This window comes from Eretmochelys imbricata, chromosome 8 (genome assembly GCF_965152235.1).
Source record: "Eretmochelys imbricata isolate rEreImb1 chromosome 8, rEreImb1.hap1, whole genome shotgun sequence".
In the NCBI taxonomy this organism is placed as follows: domain Eukaryota; kingdom Metazoa; phylum Chordata; order Testudines; family Cheloniidae; genus Eretmochelys; species Eretmochelys imbricata.
In genome coordinates, this window is record NC_135579.1 from 69,877,204 (window position 1) to 69,899,558 (window position 22,355).

Sequence of the window (22,355 nt, forward strand, 5' to 3'; positions counted from 1 at the left end):
AGAATCTGAAGTGCCTTCCAAAATCTGAGAGGGATGAGATGTGGAGAATGCTTTCAGATCTCTTGAAAGAGCAACACTCTGATGGGGAAACTACAGAACTTGAACCACCAAAAAAGAAAATCAACCTTCTGCTGGTGGCATCTGACTCAGATGATGAAAATGAATATGCGACAGGCCGCACTGCTTTGGATTGTTATCTAGCAGAACCTATCATCAGCATGAAAGCATATCCATGTAAATATCTTGTGACACTGGTTACAACAGTGCCATGCAAACACCTGTTCTCACTTTCAGAAGACATTATAAACAAGAACTGGGCTACATTATCTCCTGAAAATGTAACAAACAAAATCTTGTTCATCTGAGCAATTGTATGAACAAGAAGTAGGACTGAGTGGACTTGTAGGCTCCAACGTTTTACGTTGTTTTATTTTTGAATGCAGTTTTTTTTTGTGCATAATTCAACATTTGTAAGTTTAACTATCATGATAAAGAGATTGCACTATAGTACTTCTTTAGGTGAATTCAAAAATACTATTTCTTTTGTCATTTTTACAGTGCAAATATTTGTAATCAAAATAATAATATAAAGTGAGCACTGTACAGTTTGTATTCTGTGTTGTAATTGAAATCAATATATTTGAAAATGTAGAAAAACATCCAAAATATTTAATAAATTTCAATTGGCATTCTATTGTTTAACCGTGCAATTAAAATGGCGATTAATCACGAATAATTTTTGAGTTAATGGCATAAGTTAACTGTGATTAATCAACAGCCCTAATTAGAATATACACACCCTTTAATGGAATCAGCACTAAGACATCTATATAACATATAGGTAAATACATAGCAGGGAAAACAGACAACATAAAATCACTCTGACAAAGAAAGAATCAAGAGGAACAATAATCTCTCAGAAGACTACAAGAACTGTACTCAATACCCATGGGGAGTTGCTAAAAAGAAAAGAAAGAAAGCTCATGTAATTTCCCTAGCCTGACTAGAGTTACTAAAAATCAAAAAGAAAAACTTTGAATGGACACAGTAGTATTGAATAAAAAGTTATGAGTACTTGTGACTAAGCCACATAAAGTGCAGAAAAAAGAAGCCCAATCTATTTGAACACATGGCATTTTTTCATCTTCATGTAGAGAACACTCGTGGATATTGTACCTGTGAATTACATTCAAGACAATATTACTTGTCCGTGTAAAGAAAACAGCAACTATAATGACTCACAGAAGACACAGTTTGCAACGCTTGTCCAACATAATTGGACAGCAAGGTTAAAATTTTCAAAAGCACCCAAATTTCAGAGTTAGGAGTCTATATCCTATTTTTTAATTGACTTAGACATTTATAAGCCTAAGTTTCACTGAAAGGTAGTGGGTGTTTAGTGTGAAGTGCTTTTAAAATTTTTACCCTTAACGATTTAGTGCCAAATCCTGAAGTAGTGTAAACTGGCATAGCTCCATTGACTTCCATAGACCTATGCAGTTTTACACCAGCTAAGGAAGTGTCCCTGAAATTTGCATGAACCCCAGTGGAGTCAAACCAAACCACTAAGTATGACATGGCTGTAGCCGTAAACTGTTTTCCAGAAGGGCTTCACATCGGAGTTTTGCACCAATACAAGCAAAGTACCTCTGTTGCTGTGACATTTGCAGCCTACAACCGTTGTAGAGAGACTCCTTTGGTGCAGCTATATTGGAATCTAACACACAAAGTATAATATGTCAGTTTCACTATTCTCATAAATAAATAGGACCATGGCACCTGAGAAACTACTTAGATTTGGGTTTTTATTGGTTTTTTGAATCTTTGCCATTAAATTGTATGAGATTCGGTGCAACCCCATTGCAGTTCAATCAGATCTCTCAGTCTCTCAACCCTTTTCTCTATATTACTGTATTTTAATTGTTGGATATGCCCCATGGTAGGAGGTTCTTAACCAAAAAAGAACTATTCATCATTATCACTATTCCTTGATGTAAATCAACTGTTTGACTGGGATGAGTTTCTGCTGTGAGAGGGAAGATCATAAGTTGTAAAGGAGTACTTGTGCATGCATCCAATGAAGCGATGAAGTGAGCTATAGCTCATGAAAGCTTATACTCAAAAAAAAATTTCAGTCTCTAAGGTGCCACAAGTACTCCTTTTCTTTTGTGGATACAGACTAACACTGCTGCTACTCTGAAAGTTGTAGAGTATTTTTCAGACTTAACAGGAAAATACAGGATGTCTGTTTCCAATTTGATAATACTTCAGAGCAATCTTGAAGTGGAAATTTCTCATACCAGAGTTGTTGAAGCAAGCGTGAGGAAGTGCTATGACTTTAATTAAGTTATAACACTGTGACATCTTTTACGAGGTGAGAACTGGAAAACACAACACCAATTCCACCAAATGGGCAAATTCAGAAACCCAAGAAACAAAGACTTACTGACACCTAGCGAAGGATTGTTCTGATTCAAACCCCATTATCAGAGCTACCACTGACTTAATTTATTAACTAAATTAATGAACTCTGTGGAACTTAGTCAGAAATGAGATCTCACTAAAACAAATCACCTCTGAATATTCTATAGGATGGAAGATCACCTGTTATTCTTAGCCCACCTGATAAAGAATCATACCTTAATTAAATAGTGATTAGTTTTATTCCTAATCCTAAATGTCCTGTATTTAATATATGTGCAGAAGGTGCTGGGTGCGTTAGGTATTACCGTAATCCAAACTAATAATCATGAATAAAGTGTGTGGGTTTAAAACATGCTTTTAGAATGATTTTAGATTAATTATACATGTATCCATAGTTTTAAAGGTGACTGTTTAAAAAAGAAAAAAGTGTCAGGACTGTAATAGATCGTCTCCATGAAGACTTTACAATGTGCATAAGCAATATAGCCACGTATCTAGCAGCTGTTCAAAGAGCTGCTTTTTGACTTTTGGAGGCATCATCATTCATTATGTCAAAGAATATGTAGGGGGAAAAGAAGAAGTGCCTGTTCCAACTGGAGTCATAGAATCATAGAATATCAGGGTTGGAAGGGACCTCAGGAGGTCATCTAGTCCAACCCCCTGCTCAAAGCAGAACCAATCCCCAACTAAATCATCCCAGCCAGGGCTTTGTCAAGCCTGACCTTAAAAACCTCTAAGGAAGGAGATTCCACCACCTCCCTAGGTAACCCATTCCAGTGCTTCACCACCTTCCTAGTGAAAAAGTTTTTCCTAACATCCAAACTAAACTTCCCCCACTGCAACTTGAGATCATCACTCCTTGTTCTGTCATCAAGTGCCACTGAGAACAGTCTAAATCCATCCTCTTTGGAACCCCCTTTCAGGTAGTTGAAAGCAGCTATCAAATCCCCCCTCATTCTTCTCTTCTGCAGACTAAATAATCCCAGTTCCCTCAGCCTCTCCTCATAAGTCATGTGCTCCAGTCCCCTAATCATTTTTGTTGCCCTCTGCTGGACTCTTTCCAATTTTTCCACATCCTTCTTGTAGTGTAGGGCCCAAAACTGGACACAGTACTCCAGATGAGGCCTCACCAATGTCGAATAGAGGGGAACGATCATGTACTTCACTCTGCTGGAAATGCCCCTAGTTATACATCCCAAAATGCCATTGGCCTTCTTGGCAACAAGGGCACACTGTTGACTCATATCCAGCTTCTCATCCCCTAGGTCCTTTTCTGCAGAACTGCTGCTGAGCCACTCGGTCCCTAGTCCGTAGCAGTGCATGGGATTCTTCAGTCCTAAGTGCAAGACTCTGCACTTGTCCTTGTTGAACCTCAGATTTCTTTTGGCCCAATCCTCTCATTTGTCTTATTTGTATCCTATCCCTACCCTCCAACGTATCTACCTCTCCTCCCGGTTCAGGGTCATCTGTAAACTTGCTGAGGGTGCAATCCACGCCATCCTCCAGATCATTTATGAAAATATTGAACAAAACCAGCCCCAGGACCGACCCTTGGGACACTCCGCTTTATACCAGCTGCCAACTAGACATGGAGCCATTGATCACTACCCATTGAGGCCAATGATCTAGCCAGCTTTCTATCCACCTTACAGCATATTCATCCAGCCCATACTTCTTTAATTTGCTGGCAAGAATACTGTGGGAGACCATATCAAAAGCTTTGCTAAAGTCAAGGAATAACACGTCCACTGCTTCCCCTCATCCACAGAACCAGTTATCTCGTCATAGAAGGCAATTAGGTTAGTCAGACATGACTTGCCGTTGGTGAATCCATGCTGACTGGTCCTGATCCCTTTCCTCTCCTCTAAGTGCTTCAGAATTGATTCCTTGGGGACCTGCTCCATGATTTTTCCAGGGACCGAGGTGAGGCTGACTGGCCTATAGCTCCCTGGATCCTCCTTCCCTTTTTTAAAGATGGACACTACATTAGCCTTTTCCCAGTCATCCGGGACCTCCCCCAATCACTATGAGTTTTCAAAGATAATGGCCAATGGCTCTGCAATCACATCTGCCAGCTCCTTTAACACCCTCTGATGCAGTGCATCCAGCCCCATGGACTTGTGCTCATCCAGCTTTTCTAAAAAAGTAGTCCTGAACCACTTCTTTCTCCACAGAGGGCTGGTCACCTCCTCCCCATACTGTGCTGCTCAGTGCAGTAGTCTGGGAGCTGTCCTTGTTTGTGAAGACAGAGGCAAAAAAAGCATTGAGTACGTTACCTTTTTCCACATCCTCATTTGTGCTGGAAATGGCCCACCTTGATTATCATTGTCATAAATATAAAGGGAAGGGTAAACCCCTTTGAAATCCCTCCTGGCCAGGGGAAAGCTCCTCTCACCTGTAAAGGGTTAAGAAGCTAAAGGTAACCTCTCTGGCACCTGACCAAAATGACCAATGAGGAGACAAGATACTTTCAAAAGCTGGGAGGAGGGAGAGAAACAAAGGGTCTGTGTCTGTCTGTAGTCTTCTTGGCCGGGGATAGACCAGGAATGGAGTCTTAGAACTTTTAGTAAGTAATCTAGCTAGGTATGTGTTAGATTATGATTTCTTTAAATGGCTGAGAAAAGAATTGTGCTGAATAGAATAACTATTTCTGTCTGTGTATCTTTTTTGTAACTTAAGGTTTTGCCTAGAGGGGTTCTCTATGTTTTTGAATCTAATTACCCTGTAAGATATCTACCATCCTGATTTTACAGGGGGGATTTCTTTATTTCTATTTACTTCTATTTTTTATTAAAAGTCTTCTTGTAAAAACTGAATGCTTTTTCATTGTTCTCAGATCCAAGGGTTTGGGTTTGTGGTCACCTATGCAAATTGGTGAGGCTTTTTATCCAACATTTCCCAGGAAAGGGGGGGTGCAAGTGTTGGGAGGATTGTGCATTGTTCTTAAGATCCAAGGGTCTGGGTCTGTAGTCACCTAGGCAAATTGGTGAGGCTTTTTACCAAACCTTGTCCAGGAAGTGGGGTGCAGGGTTTTGGGAAGTATTTTGGGGGGAAAGACGCGTCCAAACAGCTCTTCCCCAGTAACCAGTATTAGTTTGGTGGTGGTAGCGGCCAGTCCAAGGACAACGGGTGGAATATTTTGTACCTTGGGGAAGTTTTGACCTAAGCTGGTAAAGATAAGCTTAGGAGGTTTTTCATGCAGGTCCCCACATCTGTACCCTAGAGTTCAGAGTGGGGGAGGAACCTTGACAATCATACACATTGTAAGGAGAGTGATCACTTTAGATAAGCTATTATCAGCAGGAGAGTAGGGTGGGGGGAGAGAAAACCTTTTGTAGTGATAAACACCCATTTTTTCATGGTTTGTGTATCATAACATCTTCTGTATTTTCCACAGTATGCATCTGATGAAGTGAGCTGTAGCTCACGAAAGCTTATGCTCAAATAAATTGGTTAGTCTCTAAGGTGCAACAAGTTCTCCTTTTCTTTTTGCGAATACAGACTAACATGGCTGTTACTCTGAAACCTGTCACTAGGTTGCCTCCCTCATTCAATAAGGGGCCCACACTTTTCTTGACTTTTTTCTTGTTGTTAACATACCTGAAGAAACCCTTGTTACTCTTAACATCCCTTGCTAGCTGCAACTCCAAGTATGATTTGGCCTTCCTGATTTCACTCCTGCATGCCTGAGCAATATTTTTATTCTCCTCCCTGGTCATTTGTGCAATCTTCCACTTCTTGTAAGCATCTTTTTTGTGTTTAAGATCAGCAAGGATTTCACTGTTAAGCCAAGCTGGTCACCTGCCATATTTACTGTTCTTTGTACACATTGTGATGCTTTGTTCCTGCAACCTCAATAAGGATTATTTAAAATACAGCCAGCTCTCCTGGACTCCTTTCCCCTTCATGTTATTCTCCCGGGGATCCTGCCCGTCAGTTCCCTGAGGGAGTCAAAGTCTGCTTTTCTGAAGTCCAGGGTCCGTATTCTGCTGCTCTCCTTTCTTCCTTGTGTCACAATCCTGAACTCAACCATATCACGGTCACTGCCCCCCAGGTTCCCATCCACTTTTACTTCCCCTACTAATTCTTCCCTGTTTGTGAGCAGCAGGTCAATGGCTTTTTTGCAGATTCTCAGAATTTTTAATCCCAAAACATAGTAATATTTTGTTTAAACTATGGCCTAGTATGTACAACTACTGAAAGAACTCAATCAAGCGTAGTTTATTTCCCTTCTCCCCATTCACCTGTAAAGTATTGGGAAGTGCATATCAAAGAATCATAACTAGCAAAAAATTACACCAAAGGCATTTACCAGTGGATGCTTTTTAAAGACTTGGTAACAGCTAATTTCAGCATTTAATTTTTTATTCATATTTAATAAAATGCAACAAAGTAGGGCTTGAGTTTTTTTCCCCAAAGAAGTTGCTGCTTTGTTAATAGCCCTTTTCTTAAATTATAGCACACCTTTCTTGGTGCATTCATTTTGACCCAGAAACTGTCATTTCCCCTATAAGCTCTCTAAAAGTGAAACTGTTCTCAGTTATTACTTCTTACAGGTCCTATTTATGATTTTCTTCCCAGTAAGAGAGCCTACAACTGTCCAATCTATTGTTACCTGTTTATGTATCTAAGTTTGGATTTTCTATAGTGTCCATCACAGTAAAGACCTAGTCCAAAACCCACTGAAGTCAGAATAAAGACTCTCAGTGACTTAGTGGGCTTTGGTTCAGGCCCTACATGTCATAACAGTGAATATAATGCTCTTTACCTAATGAATGCAGGAACCCCAGCTACCTGAGTTACTCATGGGTTTCTCACTCTCAGGTAGTGAAATTTACCATATGTAACTGCTCTCTTTATTTTTTCTTTGTTTGTTACACCAGCTGGAACAGCCAACCTGCTCTCACTAAAGCTGTTTTTCAGCCTGGCTGTGTTTCCATGGCTATGTAGACCATAGAAACCCCAAGTGTCTCAGGGGCTGCACAGCCCATTCTTGAGGGATCCTTCCCTTTTAGATGAAACCGTGAAAGAGAATTGTGATTTTATGTGTCTTCCCAAACCCAGCCCTTCCCAGGGATAAGTCATATTGTGGCACCAAGCATCCCTGTATTCACATCCTACAAACTATTGTAATAATCTTTGTGCAAAATATGCCTTGTGAGATAGCATTTGAAAACTAATAACTCAGTGATCGTTAATAATTTTGTCTCATGTATATACCTGATGGATATTAAGAGTTATGGACATATGCTACAATGATAACTAAAATGTGTTCAAACCAGGTAAGTCAGGGGGAATTGTTAAACAAATCTATCCTAAACAAAGAAATGCGTGTTTACTTTAATTTACATGTATGCAGTAAACAGACCCACCAAGTTAACAAGGGGTAAGAGGCAAACCTCACGCTAACAGGAGGAGACAGCACCATGTTTACACCTTCAGCAGGAGAGAGAAGCTTGGCCTGGGTTTTACTTTTCAGAAGAATCCATTTCAAAGTTTTACTGGTCTATAAAGACAGGTGGTCTGAACCTCATGTGAAAAGCAACGGAATCAACTGATTGTATACAATATTACAGTATTATAAAAGTGTATAGAGGGAGGTCTTTTCTGAAAGTTAATGACATACTAGTAATTCATATTGTGAAATATATGTGTTAATACTTTGTAAGGAATTATGGATACTTATTGATATTAGCTTGTACTGTTTGCCCAGACAGGAAAGATTGTAACAGTTTCTACCTGTCATCCATGTAAATTAATTGATTCCACGGTGGAATCAAACAATGGAAACCTCATTTACATAGAACTCATACAGCAGAATGGGGAAGCCCACAGGAAGGAAAGAACAGCAGGAGGTCATCCTGACTCTTGAAACAAGTTCATTGAACTTTTGAAGATATAAGCAAGGACAGAAGCCATCTTTGGCATCCAATACTACATAGACACAAAAAAACAGAGTCCCTGCAAGCTGAAAAAGATGGCTCCTTCAACCAAGGGGAGGGTTGAAGTCCCTAGAACTAAGTATAGATGAGAAACCAGCTTAGGCAAAGATCGTTCACCTAGGAAAACAAGGGAAACCAACTCCCTTGTGCTTTTGTGGAAAGTCCTGAGTGAGAGAAAGTCAGCCATAGCTTGGAAGAAGAATGACTGGTGAGAGAAAACAACTTGAACAAAGCCTGTTATTAAGTTTTATATGTGTGTTTTCACTTTTATTTGCTTGTAACCCTTCCTAACATTATTCCTTTTACTTAGCATCACTTAACCTATGTCCTATTTTTAATAAATTTGTTTTATTTGACAGTAAACCAACTCAGTATGATGTTTATAGGGAAGGGTGTATTCATCTCAGTTAAGTTAATTAGCTGTGATGCGCTTTGTGTCTTTAAAGGAACAAACAAACCATATAATTTCTCTGGACTGTCTAGGAGAGGGCTGAAGATGGAAGAGAACATAGTTTTGGGAAAATTCAGGACTGGGTGTTTGATGGGGTCAGGGTGGTGGAACAATTTTACAACAGGAGTGCTGAGAGCCATTGAACCAAACTTTAAGCCCTGTATATAATGGAAACCACTTCAAGCCAGGGGGTGCAGAAGCACCCGCAGCACTCCTGGTTCCAGCACCTATGGTTGGGGTCATGCTGCAAGTAGTAAAAAAGGCTGATGGAAGCCCAAGTGGGTCCTGCTGGGGTCAGAGCTGCTGGGGTCAGAGCTGTCGCACAAACAGATACTCACACTGGTAAACTGGTTGTGAGCTACAACAACAAAGCACTGTGAGGCACACAAGGTTACAGGGCAGGCAATGACAACCTCTCACCAGTTTGGATTGCACCCCAGAATGTGATACATATACTCCTCCTTGGCTAACACATATACTTTAAGGCCAGAAGAAACCATCATGATAATGTATCTGGATATCCTGACCGCAATACATGACAATAAGGCTCTTGTGAATCATGCCCTATCCCTAAGCTGCATCTGAAGGTTGCAGCTTGAGTAGACATACCTGCACTAGTTTTAATCTGGTTAGCACACTAAAAATAGCAGTGAACGCAGTGACTCAGGCTGAACAAGCCCACCCCTCCCGCAAGGTCTGTATTGCTAGCCCATGCTGCCACACCTTTGCTGCTATTTTTAGCTATGCTAATAGATTAAGCTAGCTCACATATGCCTACCTGAGTTGCAAATTGCATCTTTGATTGTGGGGTAGACATATCCATGATGGGGATGTTTGAAAGTGCCAACATCCCTAGATGGAGCTCTAGTTGGTCAGTCAGGAAAGGGTCTGCAGAAACCAGAATTGACCTCTTCCAGCTGACAAATACAAAATGTCTTCCACCAGACCAAATATGTCCCATCACAAATTACAATCAGAGAAGAATGGAGATCCTGGCAACAGTTGGACAAAGGGACCTCTTCCCCGTCACTCCTTCCCAGACAACACAGTGGAAAAAGTTCATGTCTTCCCACCAAAACTTGTCTGTTTGTATACAAAAGACAAGGAAACTTAGTCCTTCTTCCCCCTTATTGAGCTGCATATGGACACCCTACATGGCTCTAGTATGACTTAAAATTGGAAACATCACTCTTGAACAAGCAGGAAGCTCATTTACATGAGCTCTCCTCAGTTCATCCCACCCAACAAAGCTCCATCATTGATATTTTTATTGCTTTTTTTAATATTGGGTTTAGCTTTTATGAAATCAGTACAGTAATATTCTGTCTGTAGCATAAACAATCTACATATTAGCATAAATCATCATTGTGATAAAAAACATGTCTTTTTGTGATCCTCATTTCCACTTATGACTTATTCCAAAAAAATAATGTTTTAGTGATGTTCCCCACATTTGTAATAGGCTTAGTCACAGTCTCATTGAAAAGAGAATATATATATTATAATATATATATATATATATATAAAATTATTTTAAAGCTAAAGAATTCCCTATTTTTTCTTTCTAAATAGTTCAGTAATTGTTGCTGCTCACAAAAATGAAAGACTAAAAGCCTGATCCAGCACTCAGTGAAGACAATGGCAAAGCTTCTGTTGACTTAAAGGGAAACAGGATTAGGTCGCAATGGCATTGATCCTTGCTGGGCGTAAAGTGGACAGGTGTTCTACAAGCTGTCCTACACAAAACTCAATTAGTGAACCTCTTTCCTGACTGCTAGGGACCTATCCAGAACTCCCAGAAGTCAAAGTTAAAATTCCTATTGTCTAGTAGAATGGATGCCAGATTTGGACTCTACTCCTGTACCTTTATTGGATGGAAACAGTCAATACTGAAAAACTGTGTGATCATTCATGGGTTTTCTGCCATGTGCAAATGGGGACTGAAATGAAATTGTTAAAGTCATTTCTTATGACCTACAGTAAGCACTGACAACTCATTTCTAGAGATGAAAGCCTAATGTTGTAATATACTTTAGGAGGGCTAGTTTGACTATAACTCTGGGACTAATAATCCTAAGAGTCATATGAATCACACAAGATAGCGTCAGGTACCATAGATACTACCCAGGAAGACAGAGTGGGGACATCAGGATGGCTGGGATCACTTAGGTTCCCATGACTAGGTTATTGCTATTTAGTGTGCATATTTTTTTTAATCTTTGAATAAATTAGGTACTGTTCCAGCCAATCACATTAGCACATGCCGAACATTAAGCACATGAGTAGTCCCATTGAAGTCAGTGCTTTTGCTGCATGAGGGCTTACAGCAGAGAGTATCTTGTAAAAATATCACACGCTAAATTTTTGTTTCACCTTTTGAATCCTAGGCTTTAATACAGAAGTAATGATAGACTCTTAACTATAGCCCAAGTACAAACAGACAGAGTATAAAATTTAAGATAGACAGATACTTGTATAAGGGGTACTGTTTCAATACCCCATGACACCTCTGACAGTTTCTCTGGCCATGGGTTCTAGCAACTCCATAGTTCAGCAGAAACATGTTAAAGTTTAAAGTCTCTGGCTCCCAATTACAGATAGTAAATTCAGCTCTATAGTTCGGTTGTCTGGCTCAGCCCACTCAGCATTTGAATGTTTTCTTAAATTAAATTTCTCTTCCTCCTCTATACTTCCTCCTCATTTTTCCTCCCTTCCCTACTTTCTCAGTTCAAAATTGGTTCCTTTTTCTATATCATGAGTATTGTTTACTCCTATTACCTATGTAAGTTTCCATTTGATGTATTTAATACTTTGGTTGAATTAACCATTCTCGATATTTTATCTTCAATTGATCCTATTCCATTTTGCAGAGAACAATGTTTAGAAAATTCACAGCATTGGAATGATCTTCCAGGTCTGGCATTTGCTGCTCCTATGGCCCTTCATGAATAAAAAGATAATTTCTCAAGTCTGATGTGTATAAACAAAATAGAATTTGCGATAAAGATATAAAAATATTAAACTAAACCTCCAAATAAGAATCAACTTTTAATTTTTGCTTTTCTTTCTAATTACTTGAATTGCAATAAATTATCCACGTTGGAATAAAATTTCAGTCATCAAAAAAACCGAGGAGTACTTGTGGCACCTTAGAGACTAACAAATTTATCTGGGCAATAGTCAAGTTGAATATCTTGTTTAGGATGCTGTGAGCCAGTTTCATGGCCTTGATGTAGCCACTTTGCACCAGTCTGTTTGCCCAAAGCAATGATAAACCCAGTCATCCAGTCAATGCGGGATTTCCCAGACTGAGAACACCTTATGGTGCACCACTCTACATTTCAGCACCTGGTATAGGGGGATACGGCCACCCTTTAGGGGGTTTGGCTAGGATACAGCCTTGCCAGCTCCTCCCCGGCTAGTGGAATAGCTGCTGGAAACTGCTGTTAGCTGGCCTAAGACAAACCAATATCTGTGGAGCTCAATTTACAGTGTGTAAAGTTCAGCCTCTCTTTCTTTTCTTTCCTAGTTAAACCAAACATGCATGCTTAAGATTATTCTGTTCTGTTATTAATATGCTTCTATTTTCTACACAGGTTTTCAGTACTAATGAAAAATTACTTATATCTTGAAGCAGATTTTCATTCTATTTCATTTCAAACTATTTTCATCAAACTTTATTTATAAATATTCTAGCATGAAATAATGTATATCAAATGGATTTTTAAATTAAATCTGAATAAATTGCATTATTTATTTTCCCCCTCTCTTATTTCCCTTAGCCCTTATAAATATATTATTCATTATTACAGTTGCTGCCATTTAAAAATCTTTATATGTGTCTTTGCAAGTAATTAACATTCTGTGGTATGTATGCAATATACTTTGTACTTCGTGCAGGATATATTATATTAGAGACTTTCAAAGGCAAAACTGTTTAAAAAAATGCTGGGATTTTCAAATGCCCTAAGGGTAGTAGGCTCCCAGCTCCCACTGCCTTTCCAATCCTTTCCAACAGTCATGGTATACATGCAATGTACATAAGGTCAGTTTTATCAATCCTTACTTCGGAAGAACGAAATTAATGGATGTTTTGACCCATTTAAAAACTCAACATAGTTTGCAAAATTTGTCCCATACAATATATTCTGTGTTACATGAATGTGATATTGTGGTACAGAATTCTAGAAATGCACACTTATGAATATGAGCTAAGGGTATACAATATACAATGGCTACAACTATCTTAAGCACAGGACATACAGAAACACACAATGCATGTGCATCTGCTAATGCACAGTAATCTTCACCTGCATGTCAACTGCTGTTGTAATTCTGGAAATTTGAAGACAAAGAACACCAGGAAGAGAACACCAATCATATCAGACAATGTTGACAAAATTGAGACTTCCACAGGAATTTTACTATAGATCTGAACTCAGCTCTTCTGAGGTTAAATTGCTAATGGCATTATGATATCTATTTTTATGCCATGTTTGGAAGTCTTATTTTTATTTTGCATTCACAGCTCACCTCTTTTTTTTATTCTATTGTCCTATCGTAACTGGTATCTCTTCTTGTTAATTTAGTTGGGAAAATTTAACATTTTACTGATAAATAAAAATGCATAAGTAAGAAGAGGGCATATAGTACAATTCCTATTCAATTATTTTTTCCTCCAGCGTGATGTAGATGCTAAAAACAGATTTGGCTTGGAACATTCTTGAGTCAATCTAATCAACTGGCATGGTTTAGAAACGTGTTCAAACAGTTGATATATCTTTGTCATTTAACACATCCAGGTTAGATAATGTACAAATATATAATGCATATAAAATTTTGTTTTTGTTTTAAATCTAATCCTCCACATATGAAACAAAATTAAAATTTCTCAATCATGAATGATGCCAAGGGACTGGATTCTGGCTGTAACTGACCAGCTGAGAGTAGCACTCTGCAGGGGGAGCTCTCAGTAGGCATAAAGCCAGTAGAATTGGTTCCTGCCACAGCTGGAACAGGATGCATGCTGGGGTAGAGCCAAGCTCTGCTTTGTTGCCACTGATCCTCAACTGGTATATGGTCTGTAAGGGACTGTATACTACTTGCATGTTCAAACAGCTCCTAGACCAGTCTAACCTATGCAGGGGCTGAAGATGATCCAGTTCAACCAGGGAGTCATAATCAGCCTTTTAATGTTGCCCTTCCCCACAATTCTCCTGTGCCAGGTGAAGCACAGAAGCAAGAGTGAATCAAGTCTGACTTCTTTTTTCCCAAATATTTGAGGGAATATTTGTCCACAGCAATTTGTTATGACATGTCATGTTGCTATTATGTAAAATTCAATGTGCTGAATTCATCAGTACTGAAAAGCATGGTATCCTGAAAGAGTGTGGAGAAGAATATTGTTAAGTATGTGAACAATTTCTTATATTTGTAATGTAATGTAATTATGTAAATCAACACGGATTTATGGAAAATAAATCCTATCAAACTAACAATGTATATATTTTTGATGTGATTACAAGTTGGTTGACAAATATACACTTGGACTTCTCTGTAAGGCACTTGAGTTGTTACCACACATTTTGATTAAAAACTAGAAAGATGTAAAATTAACATGTCACACATTAAATTGAATAAAAAGTGGCTAAATGATAGGTCTCAAAATGTAACTAAATGGGGAATCATCATTGAGCAGGGTCTGTTTCCAGTGGGGTCCCAATGCTATTTAAAATCTTCACCAATGAGCTGAAAGAAAACAATCAGCACTGATAAAGCTTGCAGATGACTCAAAAATTAGGGGAGTGGTAAATAATGCAGGGGGTAGTTTACTGATTCAGAGCAATCTGGATCACTTGGTAAATTGGGCATAAGCAAAAAAATATGTATTTTAATACATAACTAGGGCCAAAGAACAAAGGCCTTACTTATAGGATAGGAGCTGCATTCTGGGAAGGAGTGACTTTGAAAAAGATTTCAGGGTCATGGTGGATAATGAACTGAACATGAGCTCCCAGTGTGATGCTGTGGCCAAAAGAGCTAATGTGATCCTGGGGTGCAGAAACAGGTGACTCAAGTAGGAGTAAAGTTATTTTACCTCTGTATTTGGCACTCATGTGACTGCTGTTCGAATATCGTGTCCAGTTTTGTTGTCCACAATCCAAGAAGGATATTGATAAATTGAAGTGGGTTCAGAGAAGATCCACAAGAATGATTAAAGGATTAGAAAACATGGCTTATAGACTTCAGGAACTCAATCCAAATTTAATTTAACAAAGAGAAAGTTAAAGGGTGATTTGATTAGTCTATAAGTCCCTATATTGAGAATAAATATTTAATAATGGGCTCCTCAGTCTAACTGAGAACGTTATAACATGATCCAATGGCTGGAAGTTGAAGCTAGACAAACTCAGACAGGAAATAAAGTGCATATTTTTAATGGTGGGAGTAACTAACCATTGGAACAATTTACCAAGGGCCATGGTGAAGTCTCTATCCTTGACAAATTTAAATAAAGATTGGATGTTTTTCTATAAGAGAAGTTCTAAGAATTATTTTGGGGAAGTTCTATGTACTGTGCTATACAGAAGGTCAGACTAGATGATCACAATGGTCCCTTCTGGCTTAGAATCGATGAAATAATGCTACTAGGCAGTAAGGCCCTGACCTAGAAAAGCATGTGCTTAATTTTAAGCGTGTTGGTTGTTCCATTCAATTAATTGGGACTATTCATATGTTTAACATTAATTACAAGCGTAAGTGCTTTCTTTTCCTGAAAAGTAAATGTATTTGGGGGCATTTGGATTTGCATTTCCCCTCCTTGAAGGGAGAAACCACACAGGTTTTCATTTATTCCTGTTTGGCTAAATGCCAAGTAATGCTTTTTTCACTATGATAGCCTCTGTGGGCCAAATTGTGCCCTCATTCGTGTGTGTGTTACATCACTGACTTCACTGGAGGAAGAAGATAAATGAGGGGAGAATTTGGCCCTGTCTACCTACCGCTTTATAAATCTACATAAATAAGGGGTTTGCTACTTGAAATGATCATTACTACAAGTTTGGTTAAGGGCCAAGACAAATTACATTTTTAAAATGTCTTTTCTTCCTTAGGTACCATATATCTGAAAGAGTAATATTTCCACCATATGTCCACTATAATAAAATTATCAGAATCAAGTACAGGCAGTAATGCTCCATCATAGCATTAGGAATGCTCTGCTGTAGGAAGTGTTTTCTTTTAGAATAAGCTATAAAACCAGTGTCCTTTCTGTTGTTATTAAAGTGAGGCAGTATGGTCCAGTGGTTACACAATGCAACCCTAGGTAATCCCAGTTCTAACCCCAACTCTGCAACCGCCTTTTTCTGTGACATTGGACAAGTCACTTGATTTATGACTTATTAACCATTACTAAGGATCACATGACTCCCACAAGAGTTGGGGTGACTTCACTTCCTACAAATTTCCAACTCAGGGAGTTGCATTCAACCTACTGGTACCCATATATCCTGTGTGGTTTCAGCTGAATACCACACAGGATATATGGGATGGCAGAGGGGGGAATGGTAATTCAAAAAGACTGCCATGTTCCTACCACGGTAGTGTGGGGAAGTGATTCCTGTACATGAGGTCAGTAAAACCCATTGGGATCCTTTAGGATGGAAGGTACTATGTAAATGTCACGTATTAATATTATGATCACATATCGTTTATAAATACTCTTCCTAGCTGGCAACTCCTCCCTTCCTCAATTTATGACTGCAGTGCACCTAATCTGTCAGCAGCTCACTCGTTGCAGAATGCCCTTGAAGGGTACTTAACCTCAAAACACATATCCCAGGCTCAAAATGAAAGAAAAATACACCAAAAAAAGAAATAAAATCCTCACCTGACATTGGAATTTGTAGCTAATTCATCCAGAGAAATTATCCTCATCTGTCTGCTGGAATGACTGCCACAAATATAACAAAAATACTTGTGATAAGATATTATTTATAGCACTTTACATGTCCTAAACCAGTCTACATTTATAAACTAATTAATCCTCAAAATAACCCCAGGTGTGGCTCAAGGCATATATGGGTGAGCAAGGTGAGTTGTGCATCTGAAAATTTGCCCAAAGTTGTTCCTGAACCCATAGCACATCATGCCAAAGAACAGGCTGCTTTCTGCCTGGTGGTGTAGTTCTCTAAGAATTAGAGATGTGTGGTGGTGGTGGTGGTGGTATGTTTTTTTTTAAAAGGTTTAAAATACACCAACACAATCATAATGAGTGTGTGCATCTGCCGGTGAGAGGGAGAAAGAGAGAGAGATTCATCCCATTTTTCTACCAGCTCTATTAAGATCCCTGTTCATCCTCGGCTTTTTTTACTTCACGCAGAGCAAGGTCCCCATCCAGTCAGGCCATGGCACAAAAAACAGTACTAATCATTGCACCCCGCTATCTCTTCAGGGTAGTGGACAAAGACTTTGCCGACATACCTCAGTCATCAGCGCTGTTGCTCATGAAGTGATGCTAACATAACAATTAGCCTGCCTAAAACAGAGTGGATGGAATCATCTTCAACCGGTTCTTCTGGTTGCTTTCTGATCAATCCCATGGGGTAGTGATGAGTGTCTGCTCCTCCTCCAAAAGGTCTGTCTGCAGGGGAGTCCCACTGGGATCAGTCTGGTTAGCCTTTCTTCAATATCTCTGAAACTACTGGGTGATACTGTGAGGTGGCGGTATCATTAATAGAGGACTCTCAACTTCCTGTCTTTACTTCCTGGCAGAGATTGCCCTTGCTAGCCTCACCTAATCTCTCGTGAAAATTGGGATCTGGATAGAAGTCAGTAGAATGGAGGCTGATCTGCAAGAGAAAGTGCAAAGTCTAAAGCCATTCTGTTCATTCAGGGTGTTGGCCTAGCCGTCATCAGTCAAAGTGATCTGAGTGTGGAGTCTACTAGATTCATTGCTGCAACTACATGTTGATGGTGCCAGTGTCCTGACGAGATTCTTTCAATAATGACCGGCAAATATCCCACTCCTGCCAATCTATGATGTGAGATAAGTTCTTCTTAGCCCCTTAAAAGGCAGGTACAATGGTAGCCTTGGCCCAGGAAGAGCAATATAAGCTGTCCCCAATTGTAAGAGTGCCCTTAGGAAAATAAGGTGCCCTTTACGACCCCCGGATGTAACCAATCAGGCTGTGGGGGTTAGAAACTACAACACAACACTGCTCAAAAGCCCTGTTCATACACAAAATTGCCAAGGGGTGAGGAAAGCACATCACTGCTCCCCTCCCATCCCAGCCACCGTGCCCATGGGTCTCTCTCTCTGGCCAATTCAGTTAAAAATCACCCCCAGGAAAATGGAGGGGGCAGTACTGTCCACTGTAATTTTAACTTCTTCGGCAACAAAACCACTCCTCTTGGGAGACTATTAAACAGTCTAATAGAATTTCACACTTCAGTACAGGACTCCATTTTATTTTGCTTCATTTCATCACATGACACCATGGACCGCCCTAAACAATTGTTCTACCCCTTTGGTGTTTACACCCTTAAAATGTTGTTTAGCAATTCCATTACCCCATAGTAAGTCATGGTTTGGGCAAGACATGTGTATTAAGTTCTCACAAACTTTCCCCAAGAACCAGAAGAACTTTGCCATATTTTGTTGTTTCTCTGTGAATTCTTCCCAACTTTATCTTTCTGGTTCTAAGTTGCTCAAAAAAACCAAAGTATTCTTTCAGGTAGAGTCTTACTAGTGTTGTATAGAGAGGGATTGTTACCTCGCTGATCCAGGAGTTTCATTTTCCTGCCTTATTTGTGTACATGAAGAAAATTTCTAACATGGTTTATTGGAGCACACAGAAATTGCCAGCAGCGGCACTGCTCCACACATGATTGATTGATTTGGTGGCAAACCATCAGTCACTCACTCCCTCCAATTCTGACACTGGAATGGTGAGAACATCACAAAAGGTTTATACTTGGTCTCATGCCAGTATCATGCTCATTTACTAACAGCAGAGGAAGGCTTCTGTACTTGAGCTAGATGTCAAAACCTGATTCATGAGCAAATTGCACTTTTGCAGGTGGGTCACTTTGTTGCCACAACAACAAAATTGTCAGAGCTGATATTCAGTCCATAATATCACTTGAAAAAACAGCAGTTGTACTCAATGTGTACTGAGAGCCAAACAACAACATTTAGGTAAATGTGAACTAGAAGACAAGCTACATATGATCATATGGAAAATAGTGAGCTGGATTCTGTTCTGATTTTCATGGGTGTTAATCAGCAATAATTCCATTGTTATCTTTAGGGCTACAGTGGCATAAATGAATGGGAATCAGGCCTAATCACTTTAATCCACAAATGGGCTGATGAGATAATGAACAGCTAGTCTTTCTTTTTTATTATTACAGCTATTGGTCCTCTGGTGCTGTGTATCCCTGACAGTGGCAGCAAAGATAACTGCTTGTCATAATCACTCACTTCCCCCATCTTCCTTATTAATGAGAAAAAAACAAAAGCAAAAATCAGAAAAGATAAATTTAAAAAAATCTCACCAGAATAATAAAAAAAAACATATTTAAACCACGCACCATAACACTAAGACTATTGTGGTTGGTTTTTGTTTGCTTGGGTTTTTTAAAATGTTATTTTTTATTGTGGTCACAAATGAACAATAAACCAAGATTACACCAAAGAGAAAATAATAAGAAAGTAAGAGGTAGAATGGAAAACAAAGTGGTCATATGCATCACTTGCAAATCACAGAACACTACATGTGTCATACCAAATGAATGAAAGTTCATGGAATATTGGAAAATTTCATGAGGAGTGTTGACCTTTTAAACAAGGTCCTACCATCAGCATAAGTAATGAAAAGTAGCCATATCTTCTGCTATCTATCATATGAATTGTTCTTATGGCTAGTCATTTTTTCCATACCAAGAGGAAATGTTATGATAGTTCAGTTCATATTATTTTCATATATTGCAAATAGTTCTAAGTCCTCACTGAATGTTTGTGAATTAACACCTTAATTTTTTGACAGCCCAGCTACTATCATTAGGACATTTTTGTACAGGTTAACTCTAATCCTTTATATCAAATGCACAGTTACCAGTACAACATGGGAATGTATTGTAATGTTACTACATGACACAGTACATAAAGCACATTTACACTGAGACCCCCAGTGCTTTCTTAACCCCTTCATTCCTAAATTATTAATTACCAAATGCAAAATGTACAATTTAAGTAACTCTGAAATAAGGATTATATTAGTCTCTTTGGGTTTCCGTCTACACTATGTATACTATCGATCCTATTTCAGATTCTTCTTACCCTCCAGCCACAGAAGTATCCCTTCCCACAAAGCTCTTTCTATAAAATTGTATTAACAATAAATGATGTTACGCTAATTTAAAAAAATGTCTGTTGCTAATTTACCATGTTAATGCTAGAAATAACTTGCTTGAAGTATATGTTGAGTAAGCTTTTGACTCAGGACTAAATATAAATTACACGTGAAATTTGCTGGAAAGATTAAATAAAAGACTAATTTAAAAAAATATGTATTTTTCCAGATATAATGTATTCCTTTAATGAATACTAGACACACAAAGTATACTTCAAGTGGTTAAACAAGTACATGCATCCAACACATTAACTGGGAGCCAAATTCATCCACGCTGCAGCTCTACTGACTTCACCAGTGATTACATTTGGCCCAGAATTTCTAAGTACTTGAAAATGAGGCAAATACTTTCTTCATGAATCAGGCATTTAATTATTAAGAGCCCCAGGTGACATTTTTAGGCATGATTGGCAGTCTGCATTAGGTAATTCCTTGTGTCAGTATTACTACTCTGCTTCCTTAGAGAATAAAACTCCTTCTGTACCAACTGTCAGCTCACTTTTAACACAATGTGATTCATTATAGACGGACATTGATCTGTGGATCTTTGCCTGCAGCAAATCACTGACCAGTTTCATGGCCTTGGCTGCCTCCTGTACAAATAGACCACAATTCACAATATGTTTCTTACTTAATATCTTCCAGTGTCCACACATTTCTTATTATAAGAATATGAGAAATATCCCATGTGATCCCCCATAATCCTCTCTGCATACCATGTTGCTTGCTGGTTGGAATGACATGACTTATTTGTGTGGTAGTCACTGCCAGTTCTTTAAGGGGCAATCCGTTCCTATTGCCTGAGGTTTGATTATTGACAATTTATGTTGTGCATGTCAGTATCAAATAGCCTTCTCTATAGTATATTTAGTATGAAATGGTCATAAATCAAGACTTTTCAAAAGTCTTCTTTTCCCTCTTTCTGCTGCATGCTGAGCTGAGGATCACAACATTTTCTATTTGTTATATGTTCACTACACTGAGTGACACCGACTAAGGACTGATTTGGAAGCTGTGCAGTGTCCACCACTCCCAGAGATTTATGAGCTGAAGGCATGAGGCAGAAGAACCTTTCAAGATAGGATGTTAAGAGCCTACAATGCAATTCATCCAACCCTCTGCCAAGCTAAAAATCATTCACTTCATGATCCACTATGGGAATTACTCATTGTCTATTTCATCACATAATTTGCAATATCAGGCATTCCCTGTGCATTCTCCTGTAGATATAAGTAGTACATTGCCTGATATTAAATAAGGAGATTCTTGTTTTAGATTAACTCTTTTACCACACGTATACGGCTACCTATAAAGGTCTCCAACAAAATCCCTTCTGTTACCCCCAGTCTCAAAACACTAGGTGTATGTCTAATACTGCAATTAAACACCCACAGCTGGCCCATGTCAGCTGACTCGAGCTCAAGGGGCTCAGACTCAGGGCTGTAAAACTGTGGCGTAGACATTCTGGCTCAGGCTGGAGGCCAGGTTCTGGGATCCTGCATGAGCTTGAACATCTACACTGCAATTTTACAGAGCAGCTGCCTGAGCCCCGAGAGCTCGAGTCAGCTGACACAGGCCAGCTGTGGATGTTTAATTGCAGTGTAGAAAGACCCACAGAGACAAGACATGGAGGATTTGATATGTATCCATTAGGCTATACGGTCTTGAACCTATATCTATGTAAATCAGTGGCTAAACTCTCGTCATGACCAGTTCTTTAATCAAAGAAGTGGGATTGTGCTTTAAGAGTCTATATGCATCCCTTGGTCACTCGCTTTCCCTCTACACATCTATCTGAAATAAAACCTCTCTTTGGAACTTTGGCCCGAATTATGAAAATTCCTCCATTGTGTGCCTAACTGTGTATACAAAATCTACTTCTGAATATATAAATTAGGTAAATTCATATTCAACTACCAATATCTATTTGCATGTAAACAAGTAGAAATCCATTTGAAAATCTAGCCTTTAATGCTTTCAGGAGTTCCTCAAAGTTTTGTTAAAAGTTATAGAAAATCCTTCAATCAATGTTGAAGTTTTAAAATTAGATGCCACTTCGCATTTTATTTTCATTTGACATATTTCACGCACTGTGGTGAACGTGGTCTAGAAGCCAAGGGCTGG